The sequence below is a fragment of the Bemisia tabaci genome, chromosome 1 (genome assembly GCF_918797505.1).
Source record: "Bemisia tabaci chromosome 1, PGI_BMITA_v3".
Lineage (NCBI taxonomy): Eukaryota > Metazoa > Arthropoda > Insecta > Hemiptera > Aleyrodidae > Bemisia > Bemisia tabaci.
In genome coordinates this window covers 61,554,295-61,573,336 of record NC_092793.1, presented here as the reverse complement: position 1 = coordinate 61,573,336, position 19,042 = coordinate 61,554,295, and the positions used below count along the sequence as shown (strand labels likewise).

General features: G+C 41.8%; 1 protein-coding gene across 3 annotated transcripts in view; it reads left to right on the top strand.

The window, feature by feature from the left end:
- retm (real-time) overlaps positions 1 to 19,042 on the top strand; it is a 135,422-nt gene that overhangs the window by 11,947 nt on the left and 104,433 nt on the right. The gene's annotated exons all lie outside the window — the stretch shown is intronic.

The window sequence follows — 19,042 nt, the reverse complement described above, 5'->3', positions numbered from 1 at the left end:
GACGGAATGAACCCTATTTTTAAGGAAGACTGTAGTCAATGGGCGATTGTTTACATCTGCTTAGTGATAACAGACATGGACATTAGCTCAATATTTGGCCTTTTCATGAGTTTTTACTTTCTTGTCACTATTTGAAGGTAAGTTTATTTTTTAAATCAATTGTTTAGTGCCTTAGGATCATGTTAAAAGCTGTAAAGGTATACCTTGTTACTTATTAATTCAGAACACACTCCGGCAGTCCAACGCTCAAACCATGGATGTTCTCTCAATGCGTGTAAATCATTCTTAACTCTTCAACAATCATCTCAATATCATTCAGAAGGTTCCCACGTTTTATAAACTTATGTTCTTTTAAAATCCTGTGTGTTTTAAATGTAACACTATACAGAAAAATTTATCGATAAAGTCTGACCGAAGGAGGATCCTACGTCTACTTTCCTTGCCTCCGGCTAAAACATACTGGTCTCCTCATCTCATCAGTATTGTCAAAGGTAAGTTTTTTTCATCATCAATGATTGATACTATCATTTTGGTGTCTTCAGTGAAGCATTAAAGGGTGAAATAGTAAGAAGTAACAACTGACTCGCTACATCCAGGTTTGAGCGTTGGACTGCCGGAGTGTGATCTGAATTAATAAGTAACAAAGTATACCTTTACAGCTTTTAACATGATCCTAAGGCACTAAACAATTGATTTACAAAATAACTTACCTTCAAATAGTGACAAAAAAGTAAAAACTCATGAAAACGGCCAAATATCGAGCTAATGTCCATGTCTGTTATCACTAAGCAGATGTAAACAATCGCCCATTGACTACAGTCTTCCTTAAAAATAGGGTTAATCCCGTCGGTTCTTATTTATCTAATGAAGGTTTTAACCATTTAAACGTACGAGGAATCCATTCCTGATTTCCATTTTGATCAAAAAATTATCGATTGACTCGATATTTGCATTTGAAAAGCGGCTGCCATTTCCTTACGGGAAAATACATTGTAAGTGATGAAGAAACCAGGTCTGTCATATCATTTCACGTCACAAGTATGGCGGACCCGAAACGACCGTTTTGAAAATCCAAATTCTGAGGCGTTTTTAAGTTGATTTTTTGGGGGTTTCCGGTGGTCAAAAAACTCCGGGAAAATTCCTGTGACATCAGGAGCCTTAAATCTTTCGATTAAAGCAATAAAAAAAATTGGTGCAACAGGCCCATTGATAGACAGACTCTTGCCTTGGCCTGCAGCTTTCTTGTCGTCAATTTTGTTTCAGCATGAAGAGCCGACTGGAAGTCTGTCGTAGGAAAGACAGGACAAACATCTAATTTTACAATTTTCCGCTCTTGAAACTTAGGCTGAAATTCAATACTGTTCGGAAATGCTTCATTTTTAGCTGTGTCTTCCCCAAATCGGACGCAAAATGCATCCAAGATAACCGCATCTTAACTTTTGGCTGTTTCTCAAGAGCCTTTTAGTTTGAGGAGCGAAACTCTGGCGGCAGATAGCTCTAATCCCGGACTTTAAGAGGAATCTTTTTTTTTTTTTTTTAATTGGTTGTACGTCAGCGAAAGGAGGCTGGTTTGCCCGTCGCGGATCAGTTACCGACTTCAAAGTCAGCTTGTGGGCAGATGGTGTCAAGACCACCCCGTTCCACCCTCCGCCCTCCTTCGCTCCCACCCACTCACACCTTCATTTCGCTCGCGAAGCGCCCTGAATGAGCCTTCGACCGAAAATGTGAGGTTCCAATTTCGATTGTGCCGATGCTGCACGGCATATCCTCGTGAGGCGCTTCAAATCCCTGCTCGTTGGTATCATAGAGCGAAACTGCAGAGCATCGCGAGTTTAAGTCTCGCGCCTTCGCGCCTTCAATTTCGCAGATGCAACACGGACATCCATCAAGCACGAATAGCTGTATCTCTGCGCCGCCGTCAACGCGCGCGCGTCCTTTCCCTTGCTCCATTGTTTCGTTTGTCTTCTTTGTGGTGGGGCTACGTGCACAACACAGCCGAAAATAGAAAAGATGTAATCATTGTCAACTTTTCTCCCAAATCTCACTAGCAGCATAAAGCAGAGCATTGCAAGTTCCCGACTCACGCCATCGCGCCTTAAATTTTTAATATACAATACGAACACCTTTTAGCGCGAATTGTATCGCGTTTAAATGTCTTTTATTTTTTAAATTTGAGATGATTTAAGATTAAGTTTGCTTAAAATATATGCTAAGGTATGTCCAAATCAATAATCATTTTGAAAAGGAAGAAATATGTTTAAAGGTCTTTCAAGCGCTCTAAAGAGCGCATAATTATAAATTGACCCGACTATCTTCTCTGAAGGAGTTGCACAATACACATAGCGCATAAGGAGGGAGCGGGGTTGATGAAGCGCCTGTATGTTAACAAAAGGGTGCAAATTTCACAGAAAAGTGTCACTTCCCTTCCAAAACATAAAAATAACATCTTCAAAAACCTTCAAAATCAATATATTTAAATACGGGTCAATGTGGCCCGACTTGGGACTTAGCGTGTATAAAAAAAAGTCTTGGGCATCTAAGAGTTAGTCCCACTGATATTTATGTGAACAATTTTCAGAATTCTACATGGTCTGCAAATGCCTAGAAGGTTCAAATCATCAATATTAAGAACAAGCGCCTACTTAGATTTGTTACAATTATCCTAGTTTACCCACAGCAATTTTTCGTTCTTTGAATTCTTTCAGCATTCTCTTAAAGTTTTAAGTGAGGACCTTTCTTTGCTCTTTACACTCTCTTCTCCCGTTCACTTAGAAATTTTCCGCATTTTTTCTCGGTCATATTTACTCTCTCTTCTTATTTTGCTGCCTATCAGAGGGGCACGTCTTCGGCGCGCGAAGGGGGCGTATCAACCAATGACAGATTGGCCCTCCGTATTACTTCAATGACTTCTCCTAATGATTACAATAGGCGAACACGGTGCGTTTTAAACAATTTTAATGCGGTCAACATACCACCCGCGATTTTTTTGCGGAAATGTCAACTAGAAGGCCTACTGATTGAGGAACAACAAACCGCGAAATCTGTGATGGGGCCGTTTTTGAGAAAATGCGATTTTTCGCTTTTTTGGCGGGAATTTCGGGTCAAGGCGCTGAAAAAGTCAAGTTAGGCTGTTTTTGTAGTTCGTAAATGCATATCCTATACATTTTGAATCAATCAAGTGCCAGTAGATAGCTATTCGTGCATTTTGCCCAAGGCAAGTGAGGTATCATTTCTTATGTAATTTTGGTCGTAGATTTCATTTATGAAGTCATAAAAGCCCTCAAGTCAAAAGGATTGCTCCAAATGCAAAGATGGCGGCCAGCTTTGAAAGGCAGGAGGGTGAATTTTTGAAATGTTTACGTGACATCCCTAGTAAAATAGAATCAACCTGACGTCAGGGTATGTTTCATAAACTACCCTGAGTCAGATTGATATCAGCCTGAATTAGTCTGACTCAGGGTAGTTTATGAAACGTCAGGTTGATTCTATTTTACTAGGGATGTCACGTAAACATTTCAAAAATTCACCCTCCTGCCTTTCAAAGCTGGCCGCCATCTTTGCATTTGGAGCAATCCCTTTGACTTGAGGGCTTTTATGACTTCATAAATGAAATCTACGACCAAAATTACATAAGAAATGATACCTCACTTGCCTTATCACGCGAACTTTTTAAAAATCCACCCTCTTGACTTTCAAAATTGGCTGCCATCTTGGATTTGGGGTACCCCCTTTTGATCAAGGGACTTTTTTTACTTCATATTTGAAATCTACGACCAAAATTACATAGGAATTGACACCTCACATGACACTGTATGCGTATTTTTAAAAAAATCGAACTCCCAGAGGCCTTATTATGGCCGCCATTTTAAAATTTAGGCAATTTGGGGGGGGGGGGTGTTCCGGGAGCGAACCGTGGTAAACTTTTGGTATGTGGTTCAATAGGACCCACTGAAGAAGTTTACGTAGGAAAAGTTTGTTAAGCAATTTGTTCCGGGTTAACCCTCTTTTTTTCGGATTTCTCCTTGACTAACCCCCCAAAAACCCAAAAGTCGTGGATTTAAGGATATGAATTTTGGGCAATATGCACGAATAGCTATCTACTGGCACTTGATTGACTCAAAATGTATAGGATATGCATTTACGAACTACAAAAACAGCCTAACTTGACTTTTTCAGCGCCTTGACCCGAAATTCCCGCCAAAAAAGCGAAAAATCGCATTTTCTCAAAAACGGCCCCATCACAGATTTCGCGGTTTGTTGTTCCTCAATCAGTAGGCCTTCTAGTTGACATTTCCGCAAAAAAATCGCGGGTGGTATGTTGACCGCATTAAAATTGTTTAAAACGCACCGTGCGAATTTTCGCGAGTGAATTTGGTCGACTTTTTCAACTAGATTGGCAGGGTTACAAACCAATGGAGAAGAACGCTCTGCCGAAATCAAGAACGAAACTAATTTGCTTGATGCATTTTGGCCAACGTTTGCATCAATCCACTTTTCGACCCAACTCCCGAGGTGGGTCGAGAATTTTGGATGTGGTCGTCAATACTGCCAGCATGAAAACCAAATGTTGTAGGCGCACCTTCGCCCGAAAAACTTAAACCAAATCCACCCGCGAAAATTTGCCTAATAAGTATGTTATCCATAAATTGCAAGAAAATTGCTTACGTCCTTGCGTTTTGTCATGTAAACTTGAAATATTATGCTTAACATTTTTGGGATTTCACACGGAACTATTCGGTGTTATTATACCCATTACCCATATTTAAACGTTTAGTTGAAGCCACATCATTGAGTTTTTCAAGCAAGATTGCGAAGATCAAGATTCAATGAAAGAATGCTTGCTTATGGAATTTTAAGAGAACAAGGAATCAATATTTTTGCGTTCGTCGATTTATATTTCTAGATCTCTTAGATCGATTTATTTATATTCTCTTTCCTAAGAAAAAGAGGAAAATCGTCATTTATAACATCGTCAGCGGTATCTCCCCCTGTGTTTTCAATCAGCCATCACTTTTGCTTGAATACGAAGATACTTCTGAAATATTAAGAAGAACTCTGTACACGGATGGATGGGTGGCACATTAAGGCGTGGAACATTTAGTTTTGCTTAGTTTTAGACTCGTCTTTTTTAAGGACAGAAGAAAGAAGGTTTCCCAAGTTGATGTGTTTTAGTTGTTCTTTCCGGAGCTTAAAAGGAAAGCGAGCATGACCTCTTGTGAGAATGCAACAGCGGCATTTCAAGAGTATTGCAGTGATGCTGCGCAAGAGGAATAATTTATGAAGTATGAATGTGTATCCAGCATTCATTTTAACGGGCAAAAACAGAGTGTATTATTACAGAAACATATTGCAGTACAACGAAGCTCATTCGAATTTCAAGTCGTTTGTTTACGCTCCGTTTTCGTAGATCTCGCGGCCCACGCGCGCCGTACTCACTCAAATCGTTGTTTTCCAAATCAGCAATTCTATGTTTTGCCACTCCGCTGCTCTCCTCAACACATCAACTGCTCTGGAGGAAAATCTGTCTTCGCATTTGAATTCGAGAAAATTGCGAGGATTGAAGTCGATTTGACTGCCTTCGCTTTCTCATAAAATGAGGCCACCCCACGAGCGAGGGTTTTCCGTCTCAGTTATTTTTGTGATTTTCGTGATTTCCAGCAAATCATTACCTTCGACCGGCTCGATTAATTTTGTTGCTCAGTGTTGAATTTCGAACGTATCAGATTTAATTTGAATCGATCCGATACCATCCTCCCTTTTGCACCCATTTTCCAATTATCACTCGCAATCTCGGGCCGCGCTTCCCCAACCTCGTTCCACGCAGACATTTAAGAACATTCAAAAATAATTCGCTGTTCAATTAAGTTTATTTACGGATTATATTATCTTAGAATCCCTATGAACCATTCTACCAACTACATTTGAATGAGAATGGACAGCTGCTCATTCTCAATGAAAATAGCCTACCATTTTCCCTTCCTTTTGACTTTTTAATCATGTTTTAACGACCTGAAGCTTCAACGTAGTATTTTGTAGTGTCACTTGTATTTTAGTGGTGAAAAGTTAACGTTTCCTCCATTTTTCTTGGTACGTTAACGACAAAAGGAATACAGGAGCGTCTTTTCGCTTTGCTGTCTTGATTTTAATCGCAGCGTTTTGAAAAGTCAAGTATGAGGCTTGAACTTGGAACACTGCTCCTTTTGACGCTGTACCTGAGCAACGTGGACAGCTTGTGTTTTCGCAAGCGCAAGTGTAGCAAGCTTGACAAGTGCGCGAAGATGGATAAGTGCGCGAAGATGGATAAGTGCGAGTCCGAGGTTGTTTTTGAGGAGCCGGTGACGTTGAAAAACCCGAAGAAGGAGTGCAAATCGACCAAGAGGATCTCGGTGTGGGAGCGAGTGCCGGTCCCTCCGGTGGTGGCCGGCATCGCCGGGCTTTTGCTCCGACGGCGGGGGCCCGGCAAGGGCTCCTGCCGCGGGAAGTTGCGGCACGAGCCGCTACTCATCGAGATGGAGGTGCCACGCGAAGGGGGCTCCACCTGCCACGCTTGCCCCGGCACGGAACTTCTTCTTCAGGAAGAGTCCTCTCATGACTGCCTTCAAGCTCCTGTATATTACCCGGAAGTTCCTGTCCATCACCCCCAAGTTCCTGTTTACTGCCCAGAAGTTCCCGTTCCGTTCAACCATGTCGAACCAGTGGAGTTCTCCGCCTGTCACGAGTTGGGGCCCGTGTATCCTCAGCCTGCTTCACACACTGTGGTACGGCAAAAGCTCTATCGACCAGGCTACCAAGGACGAAAGTTTCTGCGGCCTTTTTGGGATGAGCTCAGTTTTCCATCTCGGAACTATTGAAAGAGAGAACGTCACGTATCCTCTATGCTCAGAGTAAATTAGTGAGAAAGAGAAAATGAAAGTAATTTCTCCCCATCCGTTGTTAATTTTGTCTTTGTTTCCAAATGAAGTGTACATATAAAGCGTTCTTTTTATTTTTACTGAAAAGTTGTTAGTTGATTCAAGAAACACCCATAAGTTTCATTCTTTAAATGTATTCTTGAAAAAATTAAAATTTGAACGATGAATTGCGGAAAAATCCCAGTTAATGCAGCATGTTCAGTGACTGATCGATTATCAATAGTTCCCCATTTGAAGCTATGGTAAAGAATCGATCATTAAGGTGTTCGCCGTGAACACCCTGTTTTTCGATGCTTTTACATAGGTTTAAATGGCAGATCAATCGATTTATCTCAAAGCATGCCACGCTACTGCTCATGGTGTATCTAAACAATTTTGATTTCATCACCTCGTTATTACTGTGCAAAACACTGGAAATAAGGGACGAGAAAGAACCACGAATTTGAAATCAATTTGGTTAGAAACGCGCAGGAAAAGCTGTTTTAAAAAGTTCAAAGGCGAAAAAGAGTATGCAGAGAAAGTGCCCAGGATAAGAGGTGAAACAATGGATGATTGATCATTATTTGATTCTCTACTCTTTCGTTTAGTGTTTTTCGGCCACCCAAGGCTATTGTCAAGGATTAAATCCAAAACAGAATCAAAACTCGTCAAACAGTTGCATTATATGAGGAACCGCATGGACACACAAATAAGTAGAAAATGTATTTAAAACAAAGCATTAACTGAAAGGCAGAGCTTTTGGCGAAAAGGATAGGTAATATCGATTATATAAATAATCGGAGAGGTTCGCGAAAAAACTATTGGAATTTACGAAAAATGCTCCTAGAAAAGCCTCACCGCGTACGCACTGTACATATAATCTCAGTCTGATTTCAGGTTGATTACCGGAGACTTTCTAAATTGGCGCAGAAAATTGTGCAATATTAATCATAACACGCCCTGCCTTTGTACAGCTCTGCAGAAGATGGTCCGGTTGAAGTCTCTTTATCCTGAGACCAGACTTTAACCTTCATAAAATTTCAAAAATTTACAAATAGAAATTTTATAGACAATTTAAAAATAGGTCGAAATTTTAAAAATGGAAATATTGAAAAGTTTAAAAATAGAAATTTTGGAGAGATTAATAATCGGAATCATAATTTCTGGAGAGTATTTGTTTAAGACATTTTTAATCGCGAAACTTAACGATTTAAGATCCTTACTGCCATGTCGGAGTAGGTTCTGGCATTTCCGGGGCTTCTGCGGCGGAGCTGGCAACAGAACGTGTATGATGTTTTCCCGAGCACACGCTCGGCTTGAGCCACAGGTCTGTTATGATTTTCCGGTAGCCCAGCTGGAGAGGGTGTTGGTGGGGTAAGGGGGGGGGGGGGGGGAGCTTGTTTGCACTGTTCACCGCCTCGTTTCCACGTAGAAACAGAAATTTGAGCATCACAGCGCCTAAGCTCGTCGTGGTGACGCAGCCACTCATTCGAGAGGGGGGGGGGGGGAGAGAGAGAGAGAGAGAGCGCAAAATGCACTGCCGCCGCCGGCCAGGCGCCCTATCTACCGGTAAATACTGCCGTACCAAGGAAAAACGACGTATGAACATTCGAATGTTGCTAAGTCTCTCGCGATCAATTGTTTATTTTTAAGGATAGTCATGAATATTTTTTCTGGAAATATTCAGATATTTTCGATAAAATTTCGAATTAAAATATCTGAAAAATTGGAAGAAAAATATTTCCAAGTTCCCCAGAAAATCCGTAGTTTATCAAAGTAAATTTTGTCACGTCTCAAGGCTCGCATGGCGTTTTTCTTTAGCACGGTAGAATATGGGTCGATGTTATTCGACAGGGATCTGGGACGTTGCGGATCTCTTAAATAGCCACACTTGCGACTGAAGTTCTTTTGCAGCAGATTTTTAGTGTATTTTCCGAAGAAAATACACTATTGCATTCTCCCATGATGTCGGACCCAGACCTGAGACAATGAGACATTGTGAAGAGCACCGATCACGGGTCGTAGATCACGAAAATATATGCCATTCAAATTCATGTGTATATATATATATATGTTAGTTAGTTAGTTATTATAATTTTGAGACATTCAGCGACTCAGGCTATTAACGTCTTTACAGATAATTTTGAAAATTATGTATGTATACAGGGTGTTTCAGACCACCCGTACCAGGCCTTTTTCTCGGTTAGTATAGGTCACACCAAGTCGGAAACCGCGGGGTTGAATAGGGAATCGACCCCAAGGAATCCGACTTTCGCGGTCCCGAAACCCCTCCCCCCCCCCATCTCCCCTTGGGGGGTAAAGGAGGGGTCACGATGCTAAAAGTCACGGTTCTCGACCGAATCGCGGATAGATCGCATCAGAATTGAAAAGCTCGGAAAATTTCACGTGAAATTGACCCCTAAAAATCCAAAATCGGACCAACCAAGGCCCAAAAATGACCCCCTAAAGAGGGGGACAGTACCCCCTTCCATAATTTCTCTTTGGTCTCAAAATTGACGTAAATTCACCAGAAAAAGACGGTTTCCCAGGTAATCGACCTCGAGAAATCCAAATTTCATGGTCCCGAAGCTCCTCTAGTCCCCCTTGGGGGGTAAACGGGGGGGGGCCAAATTTTAAAAATCGGGGCTCCTTTCCGAATCGCAAATTGATTGCATCCAAATTGAAGAGCAGAACACATTTACATCTTAAGTGACTCCTAAGAGTTCTAATTGACCCCCCTGAACGGCAGAAAGTAACCCCCTGAGGAGGGGGGCTCGCCCCCGCCAAAAATATCTCAAGATTCCTCTTTGGTCGCAAAATTGACGTCGATTCTCCAGAAAAAGACGATCTCCCATGTAATCGACCCTGAGGACTCTAAATTTCATGTTCCCTGAGCTCCTCGGGGTCGATTACATAATAATACGATATAATAACTAACTAACTAACTAACTAACTGTATGTATGTATGTATGTATGTATGTATTTATGTATGTATTTCAGCCAGCGTGAGGATTTTTCAGTTTTCAGAGCGTTGAGCGGCAGTTAATTTTTAAGTCTCTTGAAACGAAACTTCTGGGGTTTATAGTTCCCTAAGAGTACTTTTAAACTGTGAAGAAAAAATCGGAATACGTTAGTTACTTTTCGCACAGCGAGGGGTCAAAGTGGGGGGAGGTTTAATTTTGTCCACGCGATAACTCGAGTACAAATGAATATTTTGAGCTGAAATTTTGATGGTAGTTAGATATCTACTAAGACTGGTTTCCTATTGAATTTCAGCGAAATCGGCCAACGCGTTCCATAATAGTGGCAATTTACCGTTTTTACGGGTGAGAGGGAGGGGGTAGGAGCTGCGCAGCCAAGGGGAACTGTTTCTTGAAACATATCTGTGGCAAGAGGGGTAGGGTAAATGATTTCACTCCCCAATGTGACACTACCCTTCGGAAAATACACTCATGCCGCGGTAAATGCGCGGACTGCGAAAAGAACCGTCCCCTACTTGCCGGCAATCCCACGGTTTTACGTTTCTGCTCGCACCAGTAGCAATATTTTGCCGTTTTTCCCACATTCGTTCGGTGTTATTCCGTTTCCATATCGATAAAATTCTTCGGTTTGTTAAACCGAATTTTATTTTTTAAATGGAATATTCAGTTCATGAGATCGCAAATGGATTGATCCGATCTGACACAAGAAGTTCATTTAACCCTTTGTTGCACGGTGGTATACATGTCATACCACTTCGGTTTTTAATTTTTACAGCGCTGCCAATGTGATGAGCGGACTCAACTACTGAATCATTGGGTCCAATATACCTCTGGTTATCATTGCTAAATGGTATGACCATTCATTTTTACAAAATGACATGGCTACAGCGTATTGTATGTCATGAAAACCCGGTATTTTAGGTTATGTCGGATCCGCATTGTTTTTCTTCGAGTCGTGTGTGAAAAATAGGTGTTATTTTTTAGATAAATGTGATTCTCTAATCTAACTAGCCGTAATTTACTAGGTGCATTGCAGTTTTTACTTGATTTTTCATTTTGGTCGATTTTCTGAGCTGAAATAAAGTGGTATGACAGTTATACCACCGCACACACAGCATTTTGTAGATAACTCAATTTTCTGTGCATTCTCGAGGAAATCTTTCTCCCCGTTTCAAGTTTTGATCCCAATGTCACTCGAGAACCGACATTTCCTTGTCCTAAGCGTATTTCTCGGGTGAAGGGTGCAGCTACTACCTCTCAAATTCAGTCGCCATCTTGGATTTGGGGCACCCTCTTTGACCGGGGTTTTTTTATGACTGCATGCTTGAAATGTGCGACTAAAGTGATATAAGAATTGAAATCTAACTTGTCTAATCACATAAAATCCAAAAAATGCTCCCTCCTACCTTTCAAAATTGGCAGCCATCTTGGATTTAGGGTACCCCCTTTGAAAAGGAGGCCTTTATGACTTCATATATGAAATTCACAACAAAAATCTTATCAGAATTGATATCTGATATTGATATCAGATGCCTGATCACGTAAGAATTTAAAAAATACACCCTCCTGCCTTTCAAATTTGACCGCCATCTTGGCTTTTGGGACACCCTCTTTGACCGGGGGGGGGGGGGGGTTGGTTGGTGGGGGTGTTATGACTTTATATATAATGTGGGTGACCAAAGTGACATTGGAATTGATACCTAACTTGCCTAATCACTTATAATTTCAAAAAATGCACCCTCCTGCCTTTTAGATTTGGCCGCCATCTTGGATTTAGGGTACCCCCTTCGACCAGGAGGCATTTATGACTACATATAAAATTTACGAAAAAAGGTACATCAGAATTGATATTTCAGGTGTCTGATCAAGTAAAAATTTAAAAAATACACCTTGCTGTCTTTCAAATTCGGCCGCCATCTTGGATTTGGGGCACTGTTGTGGATTGGAGGGCTTTTATGACTTCACATTTGAAATCGACGACCAAATTTACATCAGAATTGATACCTCACTTGCCTAATAACGTAAAATTTTTAAAAAAAATGCACCCTTCTGCCTTTCAAATTTAGTCGCCATCTTTGATTTGGGGCTTTTTCGTTGACCGGGGGGCTATTATGACTTCTTATATGAAATTCTGAATCCTTATATGGAATTTTGGACCAAAATTTCATAAGAATTGATATCTCACTTGCCTAATCACGTAAAAATTTACAAAATGCACCCTCCTGCCTTTCAAAGTCAGATATATTGAATTCGGGGCAGTATCTTTGACTGTGGAGGGGGGGGGGGTGGCTGTTCTGACTTCATACATTAAATCTACTACCAAAATGACCCAGAAAATGATACCTCACATGCCACTCTTTATTGACCACAAATATTCTTTAGTTTTTTCCTGCCCCCCCCCCTCCCACAAAAAAATAAGTTTCCCCTGGAACTTCAAATATACACCCCTTTTTCTTTTTCTTCTTTTCCCCCATTCCTTCCACCCTAATTCTGTGTAGTCACAAAGTTTTTGGATTTTGACCTTTTTCATATTCATTTAAAAAAAATTTTGCTTATGTTTGAAATTTCAATTTTGATTTTTTTTTATTTATATTTATTTTCATCTTGACTGCCGTTCTCCACTCGCTGGAACCCCCCCCCCCCCCCTCCTAAACCTGACCCAAAAATGATATATGTGATAATCGATATTACTAAAATTAGAAAGTTGAAATCATACATACATACAAATGTACTCTATGTACTAAAATCCAATGTGGTCAGCAAAGTGGTATGACAGTTATACCACCGCACAATGACAAACCTGGAACGTCAGTGTGCGGTGGTATGACAGTTCTACCACTTTTCCTACCCCTACAGAATTTTTCAGAAGGGATGAAAAAAAATTTTGAAGCGTTTTTTGTGCTTATCTTTATCATTAAATTTGAACCATAACATTTTTTTTAAAAAAATGAAATTTTTTTTTTCCGTGCAACAAAGGGTTAACGAAACGAAAGTTCGATCCTATAAACGGTTACTTTAACACGGTAACGGATCCGGTACCCTCGTTACGTCACATCGCATGACAAACCTGGTCTTATCATCACTTACAGTGTATTTTTCTATAAGGAATTGGCAGCTGTTCTTCAAATGCAAATATCAAGTCAATCGATTTAATAATTGAATAATTTATCATCAATGATTGATACTATCATATTGGTGTCTTCAGTGAAACATTGAAGGATGAAATATCAAGAAATAACAACTGACTCGCTACATTCAGGTTTGAGCGTTGAACTACCGGAGTGTGTTCTGAATTAATAGGAGACAATGTATACCGTTACAGCTTTTAACATGATCCTAATGCACTAAACAATTGATTTTCAAAAAAAAAAAAAACCTTACCTTCAAATAGTGACAAAGAAGTAAAAATTCAAGATAATGGCTAAATATTGACCCAATGTCCATGTCTGTTATCACTATGGCAGATATAAACAATCGCCCATTGACTATAGTTTTTCTCAAAAATAGGGTTTATTCCGTCGGTTCTTATTTATCTAATGAAACTTTAAACCATTTAAACGCCCAAGGAATCCATTTTTGAGTTCCATTTTGCTCAAAAAATCATACATTGACTCGATATTTGCATTTGAAAAGCGGCTGCCAATTCCTTATGGGAAAATACAGTGTAAGTGATGAAAAAAACCAGGTTTGTCATGGATGTGACGTAACGATGGTACCGGATCCGTTATCGCGTAAAATTAACCGTTTCGAATGGGTCGGTTCCAAAAGCAGCCTTTTTTAAGTTTGAGGGGTCATTTGAAGCTTTGTCAGTAGCGCCATCTTCTTTTCGTGAACTTTGCCATTGGAATCAGTTGTCAATTCGCAAATCCCCGCACCTTGCAACAGGCTCATTTTCTTATGATGAATTTTTAGATAGATTGATCGTTGGTTGCCAATAGGGTTGTATTTCCTTTTTTTCCTCAGAAATAGCTCACTCCGGTAACAATGGTTTCTTTAAACCACGCCTTTTTAGAGATTTCAGGGACTAATTTATCTGTTAATTTTTAAAATGTGAAGGTGGGGACATTTTACAAAACAAAGCATTTTTCCGGTTTTTTTTTTTTTTTTTTTTTTTTTTTTTTTTTTTTTTTAAACACTAGTCAATTTAATAACAGCAAAATAGGAACAGCATTCTCTCGATGCTATAACGTACAAAAGTATAAAAGAAAGATTGATAACGTCCGAAAGTAAATCGTTCCGACTAGGATACTCATGAAATTAGCGAAACTGATCTGTTTTAAACGGTTAGTAGGTGTGCTCAGTCACAGGATGCAACGGGATGATGAGCATGGACAAGATTGGTCGTAGTGACTACCTCCTCCTTGACGACGGAGGGATAAGGCTCGTATACGGTGACGGAGCTGTGGGCAGGGTGGGCGTCTAAGTATCCGATGGAGGGTCCCACGGGCGTGATGACGTCAACCCCCACATCATCGCAAGGACCGTCGGCCGTCTGAACGAGGGGACCCGGGAGCTGGTCCTCGAGAACTTGCGGCTCCTGGTAGTGGTCGATGACGACCGGCGCCTGCTTGTGGTTGACGACGACTGGCTTTTGGAAGTGGTCCACGATCACCGGCGTCTCGAAGTGCTCGATGTAGAACGGCTTGGAGTGGTGGGCCAAACGCACCGGCTGAGTCCGCCCGAACACGAAGGGAACCGGTGCCGGCTGCTCCAAGACGATGGGAGCCTGCTCCGCGTAGGACACCGTCGGCGGGACTGACTCCCTCACGATGATCCGCGGCGGGCGCACAGCCGTGACCACACCTCCGCCGAAACCGCCTCCTCCGAAACACGGGGCAACTCCTCCCGATCCCAAGTGTTGAACTGCGTAGCTTGGCCTCGTGTAATGAGTTCCGGCGATCAATTCCTTCTGGACAGCCGGCGTGGCGTACGATACCTGCTCTTGGACAACGTGCGATGGGTATTGGATCTTCGTCGCCTGGTTAACGAGGACGGGTTCTTGGACGTGGGTCGTTGTGACGAACTCTTTCTGAACGGCGGGCGCTGAATAAGATACCTGTTCTTGGACGACGTGCGATGGATAGTGGAGCTTCGCCGCCTGATTGACGAAGACGGGTTCTTGGACGTGGGTCGTTGTGACGAACTCCTTCTGAACGGCGGGCGCTGAATAAGATACCTGTTCTTGGACGACGTGCGACGGATAGTGGAACTTGTCGTAGACGTAGACGGGTTCTTGGACGACGACCTGCTCCGATCCTGTGTAATACGACTGACCATGATGAGAGCGTGGTAGACGATCCTGCCTCGTCCTATTCGATGACTCAGGGCTGGAATCCGTCTCTTCGGCTGCTGTGTTCGTTAGTTCGGATTCTGAATTAGACGGGAGGGGCGGGAATGGAATGTCCACTGGTGCTTTTTTCTGAACCGAACTTTCCGGTTGCTCTTCTGGAAGAAGCCTCACTCCTGGTTGAAGATCGAAACTGGTGAGTTTATTGGCGGAGTCGGACTGCTCCGTGACAACCCTTCCGCTCGTCACGGACAAAATTGCCAGGACAAAGGAAACGACCACTGTCTTCATCTCTAGTAGGATAGAATGTAATCAAATGAAAATTAAACTTTGATTGGCAAGCGTTGGTAGATGATTTTTGAATAATCCTCATTTATATGCGCACTTATTTATATGAGCCATCGTTTCATTTAAAGTTGAATGATGTGGGGTCACGACAGAAATACAATCTCCAAAAAATGTTTGTTTGACGCTTGCAGTTTTGAGCTCAGCATTGAAACGCGAGCCGTTGCTCCGCATCGGCTGGGCGCAGTCCGCAGTGCAGCATCCTGATCATCTTAGTTTTGTTTATTGTTGCCGTAGTCTTCGCTAATTTTTGATTTGCCCGAAAATTCTTGAGCGTCATTTATCGTAAACATGGTCTCGCGTTTGCCGACTCAGATTCGGCGTTCGGTCGGGACTTAGTACTAAATTGAGTCGGGTTAGTAAATTTTCATGGCTACTTTCTGCTTTCTAAATATTGAGGGCCTCGGCCTCGCGTGAGAGCTCAAGGACATTTGCTTGTAACTTGAGGGCTGAAATATAGGAGACAGGATAATGTCAATTTGCCTGTTTGAATTTCTGAGGCTTGGAACTTTTTAACGAATGGAATATGTGATAACTTCCAGTTGCTATTTTGTTCTGTCGTTTTTACCCGGCAGTTTCCCAGTCTGTAATTAGCTTCCTCACAGAACTGAATGCTTTTACGGACGAAATTATTTTTACAATAAATTTCTACTGAAGAAATTATTCAATATTAAAAAGCGCTTAATTTTGCACATCAGTGTTGACAAGTATCACATGTTAACCTGCCAGACTTTTTAATTTTTTTTTAAGTGGTTTTTTGGCTCAGAATTTCAAAGAGGAAAAAATTTGAACTGACGTGAATCTTTATTTTAAGCTCCAAGACCTCCTTTTGTTTATCTGGTAACACTTAGTTCCAGCGTTCTACCGGGCTGGTTTTCATGATTTTTGAGGCTATCGACAGGCAATTGGCTCTAAACGAACCCACTTTATTCAGTTTTTGAAAATATGACCCAGGTTTTTTTATATTGCGTCGTAAAGTTGCGAATTCTCCCATTTAAATAAAGTAAATTTTTATTTTTTGTCACAGTTCGTTTGAGCGTTCTAATGGGCCGATTTCCATGATTTTTGCGGTTATCTACAGGTGATAGTCCTCAGATGAGCCCGCTGTAATCACATTTTGGAAATAGGACCAAATTTTTTCATATAACAGTAGACCAGGGAGCTCAGATGGGGGGGGGGGGGGGGGCAAAATTTGAAAAATGGTGGGAATTTCAAATTTAGCGGAAAACTGAACTAAGCGGGAAATGTTGGATTTTGGTCTGTTACTAGGGTTAGGTGAGTGAATCGAGAGTATGCTATTCTCCTTAAGACGATCCAAAAGCGACGAAACGCTCCACTCCGTTTGAGTGACGTTGCGTTGAGGGGTGGGTGGAGGGTCATGGTTGCGGGGTTTTTTTGTTTGGAGGTGGGGGGGTGAGTGGAGGAGGGCGGCGCTTGGGCGCCCCGCCGGAAAGGGGGTGAGGAGGAGATTGGACATATGGATGGCTGGGGTGCTTATATAAGGCGTATTCTCAGGTGAAGGGTAGGGGTGGAGTTGGTTGGCGTCTGTTCGGAGGGGTAGGGGTTGTTTTATCCGGTGGTGGCCTGGATTCTGGGGCTTGGGCTCGCGAGTTTTTGGCGTTTTGGTTGTATTATTTGGTAATGGGGGTTAGGAATAGCTTTTCCGGGTGACTTGTTGTTGTTTGCTTTAGGATGAAGATCCATGAGCACATAGGAATGGGGTATCTCACATTGAGGATATAGAAGTATCCCCCATGGGGGCTACATGATATTTATGGCCTGTGGAAAAAAAAACTACGGTTCCCCCTTGGAGACAACCAAATTTCATGGAGAAGAAAGTAGACGTGCGATTCCCACCAGGAGCACCAATCTTTCCATGTGCCCCTCGGCCATGGACAATTATAGGACGTTTTTCAGGCCACTCATCTTATACATAAGAGCCGTTGTGGGGAGTTTGCTCTGTTATGCATATATTCTTTATGGGGTCGCATGGGCGATTGGTCAAGGGCCACCATACTTTGTGAATTTTGGCAGAAAAGTAAGTGGGGATTGGGGGGGGGGTGTGGGGTTATGGTTTTGTTGCTGTGGGGTTTTGTATGGATAATTGTGGAGCCTTGATTAGGTGGTGTTAATTTGGTCGGGGGGAGGTGGAGTGTTTAGTGCTGGACTATTGGTTTAGTGACATGGGCTGGTCCTCACTCGTTTTGTTCAAACTGAGCCCGATGCTTTTAGAAATTACCTTGATTGAAGGACCCAAGGTGGAGTCGGGAGTGTAGGGGTACTCTTGATCTATATAGGGCTGGGTGGGGCGATGGTTGTGCTGCTTGCTATGGGAGAGGTTTGGGAGTCGTTGGGGTACACGATCCGGAACGTCTTTTGGGCAGGGGGGCATTTTTTCACTGGGGCGGGCAGTCTGTTCTTGGGGGTGGGTTTTACGGTAGCGTGCTTAGTGGGGGCTGGGGCGCAGGTTCTACACTGATTAGTCGTGTGTGGTGGGGGGGGGGTTGGAGAGGCTGGGGTGTTTGGAGATTTTACTGTGGTGGGGGTTGTGTGCGGAGTTGTGAAGTGAGGTTGGTGGGCGCTGTGGAGATTCGGACGGCCTCGGGGATGTGTTGTGGTGAGCGGGCGAAAGCCTGAATGTTTGTTAATCCAAGAATGAAGGCGCTTGAGGGTGGGCTGGGTGCTCTGCTAATATCACCTGGAAAGAAAAACAGACAAATAAACAGCATTATTGTACAAGGCATTTGAACGGTCATTTGGTGTTAGTTGGATGAGGTTGTGACCGTTCAGCTATACGACTCTATTCATGCTTGATGCGCAAATTTTACTCATTGAAAAAAAAATACCTAGATCTTAGGCTGTTCTGTTTAGAATGAAATTTTAAAATTTTCATAACATTGCAATTTTCTCAAAAACTATAAATCGGTGTAACTTCTCAATTTTTATGATACCGGAGATTTTATCTTAAAAATTAAATTTTAAAAGAACTCTCTTGAAACTGAGGATTTTACTTTTTGCCTCGCCTAATGCAAAAACAGGTTCAGAGAAACACATACCAAAACCTAGTTGCCAACAATTTATTTTCAACCATTCTAAGCAAATTTTAAACTGAGGAAAAGTAGGCATCTGAAATCGGACTTGGATTACCTATCTTCTTTTTTCCCCTCGGGTCCAACACAAAGATTGAATTTGTTAATCATTCAGTTCCCAAAATGTAGGTTAGTGCAATGTTACATGATTTTTCTCATTTATTGCGCTCTTAGAAAAAACAAATATGCTATACTACACTCTACTTTGTATATTCTCTGCTGAGAGAAGCCGTAGAGCAGTGGGTATAAAATTAGAATTTAGAACTTCCCTTATTTTTGCCGAGAAAAAAAGGTTTATATTTAGTTTGGAAGTCTGTAGATTTTATTGGGTATCGATTCTTCAAGCAATTTAAATACAGCTTTGTTCAGACAGCAATGTAACACGATAAATCACAATGGCACTCCGAAAAATATACATCAGAAGGTGATAGATAACCATTACGAGAGCTA